We start from the raw sequence: 5408 nt of genomic DNA, 5'->3' as shown, positions 1-5408 counted from the left end.
ATCTAGGTCACAGAACCAGTTCTAGGATAACGATTTCAGAGAGCTACTCCATAAATTCCCAAGCTCAAGCTCAGTAAATTCTGGAAAAGAGATACCCAGAAAGATAGGGTTTGTTTTTTTAAATCGTTTTATTATGTATTTTCCTCAATTACATTTCCAATGCTATCCCAAAAGCCCCCCATACCCTCCCCCCCCGATAGGGTTCTTTTGTAAATACTCTCACACACAGGCACAATTTTCTTACAACCTGGAAGGCCAAGAAGTTGCTGGGAAATCCCTCCTGCACCTGAGGGTGTAGGCAGCCAGTTGCAGCTAAAGAGTCACTGAGGTACAGGCTGTGGTGCCTGTGCATAGGCTTTTAGGCTCCCACTGCCCTGTGGTGTCCATACCTGAGGTTACAAACCAGCAAGGACTCATTCTTCTGAGAACCCAGTCGGTAACACATTTCAATGTATAGAAGAATATGGGACACGGGGGGGGGGGGGATGAGAGACAGAGATGACAGAGAAAGAGGAGAGACAAAGATCTCTCTCTCTCTGTAGCCCAGGGTATTTGGAACCCACTGTGTTCCTGCCCCAGTCTGCCAAGTTCTGGAAATACAGGCATGTGCCTCCATGTCAAGCCTATATAGGATTATTTCTAAACAGTACCTTTTCCCTTGTGGCATCCAGATGAGAAGGGTATCAAACTTCTCATGTGAGAAATTAGGGATGCTAAAATCTTGCATTATAAATGTGTGCACAAACACACTTCAGACCTATTCTAATTTGGTTTTACAAATCCGGAAGAAGGGCTCTTTTTTTTCCCCCCAGAAGTTAAGATTCTTTATTATAAACCTTTTTAGAATATAAACTGATTTTGTGTGAAGTCTCTGTAACTTTTAAATGTATATGTAAGATACAATTATTATAATGTTATTTCACCTTCCAACCCAAAAAATATCTTGCAAGTTAGNTCTAAAATAAGGAAATCTAAATTGCTTCATAGAGAAAGACAGTAAGCATACAAATATGTGACTCAAAAGTAAAAGAAACCCAACCAAGAAATAGATTCCACAAAAGTCATCAGTTATTCCTCCAATTTTAAATAAATGATCTCTCAAGGGAAATTAAGTCCACTACCACAGCAATTTGGTTAATAAAATCAGAGCCACTCTCTTAAAGGGAACTCCTACCATATGTAAGAAAAATTAAGAAATCTTTTAGAAAATAGAAAAGTAATCTCCATGTTGGAAAGTAAGCTCACTAAATACTTCATGTTCACTTTGTTAAAAGTTGAAACTTCTGTCCACATATGCAAGTGACATGAATATGATTGTTCATAAAACCAAGCTCCTTGACTGTTATTTCAGTGGAGCCTCAGAAGATCTAAGGAGCCTCAAAATCCAAGAATAGACTGGCCCCAAAGCATCTCCTCGTCTGTCATTTCTCCACCTTGTTCCTCTATTTACTTCCTATGTTTATGGTCCTCTTTCTTAGATGATACATCTCAGGATTTTTTTCTCTTTTCAATTCTGAAACTCAAGAAGAACAAAGGCCAAAGTGTGGACACTTTACCCCTTCTTAGAATTGGGAACAAAACACCCAATGAAGGAGTTACAGAGACACAGTTTGGAGCTGAGACGAAAGGATGGACTATCTAGAGACTGCCATATCTGGAGATCCATCCCATAATCAGTCTCCAAACGATGACACCATTGCATACACTAGCAAGATTTTGCTGAAAGGACCAAGATATAGCTGTCTCTTGTGAGACTATGCCGGGGCCTAGCAAACACAGAAGTGGATGCCCACAGTCAGCTATTGGATGGATCACAGGGCCCCCAATGGAGGAGCAAGAGAAAGTACCCCAGGAGCTAAAGGGATCTGCAACCCTATAGGTGGAACAACAATATGAGCTAACCAGTACCCCGCAGATCTCGTGTCTCTAGATACACATGTATCAGAAGATGGCCTAGTTGCACATCACTGGAAAGAGAGGCCCATTGGTCATGCTAACTTTATCTGTCTCAGTACAGGGGAATGCCAGTGCCAAGAAGTGGGAGTGGGTGGGTGCGGGCCTTTTGGGATAGCATTGTAAATGTAAATAAAATAAATACCTAATTAAGAAGAAAGTCTTTCTAGATTTACATGGAAACACAGGCCCAAATAAAAGAACTGCTTGAAATTAAAAAAAAAAAAAGATTTTCTGTACCATCCTGTACAGTTTCTGTTTTTGCCTTTGTTCTCTTTCTTTGGATGCTTCCATATTTGTTTAAATTCATCGCCTGAGATCTCCTTTTTGGTCGTTCTTCCTGCCTTTCTCTGCCTTATTCTACATGTCTTTTCCTCTTTTGGTGCATTTGTCTATTACTGACTTGATGGTTGATGGTACTGTGTTCTGAGCCGAGGCGCTTGTGAACTACAGATTCTACACTATATGAGCCACAATTGTATTCTTGGTGACTAAGGTTTAAGGGGACTATTTTTTCTGAGAAGTCATCCCTGGTAAATTGACAGTAGCTCAAAGAGTTTAGTCTTATCTTGTCATGAGTTGGTAACCACTGGGGTACCCGCTCTTCTGCCTGTGAACTACTGCATGATCTTGGGTAGGAATGGTTCATTTCAGATGGGAGAATCTGATCAAACATTCTATACCTGGTACTGGAATCAAACTCTTCTCTGTAACTACAGCTTTCTGAATACTCCCCTCTCATCCTTCTGAAGCAAGTCTTTGGCTTTAAGCCTCTGGGTTTCTGTAATTTAATATAATCTTCAAGTTCATTTTGAAAAGAGTCATATGGCTTTTTGAATGATTCATTAGGTTGACAGAAAGAGATTATCGTTATCAGGCTGAGAAGTTGATGGTGAAATCTGGTTATATTCAACCATTTATTGCTTCAGTTTTTCAGCATGAATGCTCCACACAGTTAAGACTACAACAATCAGGGAGCTAAACCATGGAGTAGAGATTATATATAATTTGTCTAATACTCAACTCTCATTTACCCTCTCTGAGGCAGGGGCAGGCATCTACAACTACTGTCCCCCTTCCCAACAACAATGCCAGCCGGGGGTCAGAGGCTGTGGTGGAGGNGGCAGAGAGGCAGACACACTGCTACCTTCACTGCCACCTCTGCTGCAGAGCATGGAAGAAGGTCTCTTATAGTCTTAACAAATGCTACAAATATGTCAGCAGTGATCACAAAGATAACCACCAAAGATTTGTCCTTCATTATGATTTATTTGTTATATATAATTGGATGTGTATTTATAAGTGCTATGATATATATATATATATATATATATATATATATATAAAAATTTATGTTCAAGGATAGTTTTGGGGAGATGTTTCTGTCCTTCCATCTTGTGTGTCTAGGGGATTGAACTCATGGATCCCAGGACTGGTGGCAGGCTGCTGCCCATGCTAAGGCATCTCACTGGTCTATGCACAAATTCTTTCAGATTTGGGAATCTCTTAACATTCTCATTTGAATTGCAGGTTGAGAGTCAAACTCATTGTTATTCATTGCAATGGGCAGAGTTGTCTAAATTGGGTTAGAAATGGGGTAGTGCAGAGCTTTTCTACTGGTCAGGAACTCACATGGCTCACTTTCTCTGCCCATAGGAAAGTGTGTTTGTCTTGGTGAAGGCATTGCTCAAAACGAATTGTTTCTTTTCTTTATTGCCATTCTCCAGAACTTCTCATTGTCCAGCCCTGTGGCTTCTGAAGACATTGACCTCACTCCCAAGGAGAGTGGCTTTGCCAGAATACCCACAATGTACCAGATCTGCTTCTTACCTCGCTGATTGGGCTGAGGCAGCCAGGTGTCTCTATTTCTGTTGAGAATGGCGCCATCCTTCTGCCTCTGAGAGACCTGCTGGAAACCAAACCCTAGGTTGCTGCCCATCTATTCTACTACTGCTGTTTCTCTAAAGCCCCAAGCATGTTCTTCTCCCCTGTGAATGACAAATCAATCAGCTGTCTCTCTTGATGTGTGAACAGAGACTTCTGGAGTCCACATCCCATGCTTAGTCAACTTCCTCTCCCTCCCAATATCCCAAGTCCCCACTTATCAGCTCTCCACACAGTGTGATCTGTGCTAATGGACTCTAAAAGTTTTGAATTCTATGTCTACAGACTTGCCTAGTATGTATTGTTCAAGTAAACAGAATCAAACATTGTGTGATGTTTGGTGTCTCGTGCCTTTACTTCACATAAAATTATCTAGGTTTCTGTATTCTACAGACCACAGTCAGAAATATTCATGTGTTTCTCATGATATTTCTTAGAATCCTCTTCCTGCTTTTTTTTTTTTTTTTCCCTAGGCAGAGGCCTCCTCAGCCCGTGGCTCCTGAGATGCATGTTTCTGGACACCAACCTCAGGTTTCCCTATGTTTCTGTTTAAATCTCTCAAGAATCACACAATCCCTGCATTAGTAAAGGTTCTCTAAAGGAACAGGACTTACAGAATCAATCAATCAATCAATCAATCAATCAATCAATCAATCAATCAATCAATCAAATCAATCAACCAGACTATTATCTATCCATTACATATCATCTCTCTACTCATCATCTATCTATTTTACATTCTATCTTCATCTATTTCTCTATATATCATGTGTGTGTGTGTATGTCTGTCTATCTATCTATCTATCTATCTATCTATCTATCTATCTATCTATCTATCATCTATCTATCTATTTAGTTAGGATTTTACTACTGTGGTCTTATAAAAGACAACATTGAATTGGGCTGGCTTACAGGTTCACAGGTTCAGTCTGTCATCATCAAGTTTGGAGCAGGGCAGCATCTAGGCAGGCATGATGCAGGCAGAGCTGAGAGTTCTATATCTTTATCTGAAGGCTGCTAGTGGATGGTTGACTTCCAGGCAGCTATGATGAGAGTCTTAAGGCCATGCTTAGAGTGATACACCTACTCCAAGAAGGTCATACCTCCTAATAGTGCCATTCCCTGGGCCAAGCATAAACAAACCATCTATCTATTTATCTATTTATCTATTTATCTATTTATCTATTTATCTATCTATCTATCTATCTATCTATCTATCTATCTATCTATCTATCTATCTATCTATCTATCTATCTATGGGATTTGTTAAGAGTAGTTTAAAGGTTATTACCAAATAGTATATCAATGGCTGTCTCATATGGAAAGGCTGAGAATTCAGTAGTCCATCCATGAGCCTCTAAGCTTGTGTGTCATCCATGGGCCTCTAAGCTTTGTCTGTGTCAGGCAGTACTGCAGTCCTAGAAGATGCCTGGAGAACTGCTGGTGTTTCTGACTCTGTGGCAATCCACAAGAAGTTTATTACCCAGTTGGTGGAAATATTTGGGATGGATTAAGAGGTAGCCTGTTGGAGGAGGCATGTCACTGTGATTTCAAAATCCCATGACTTTCCC

The 5408-nt window shown here is 40.3% G+C and overlaps 2 pseudogenes; one reads left to right on the top strand and one right to left on the bottom strand.

Moving 5' to 3' along the window:
* The window catches only part of LOC110287743, a 13469-nt pseudogene extending 9678 nt beyond the window's left edge, over positions 1–3791 (top strand).
* On the bottom strand, positions 1358–3214 carry LOC110287742 (annotated as a pseudogene).
* Positions 3792–5408: the final 1617 nt, after the last annotated feature.

This window comes from Mus caroli, unplaced genomic scaffold, assembly GCF_900094665.2.
Source record: "Mus caroli unplaced genomic scaffold, CAROLI_EIJ_v1.1 scaffold_12494_1, whole genome shotgun sequence".
NCBI lineage: Eukaryota > Metazoa > Chordata > Mammalia > Rodentia > Muridae > Mus > Mus caroli.
The sequence above is the reverse complement of the archived record's forward strand: the minus strand, read 5'-3'. Positions and strand labels throughout refer to the sequence as shown.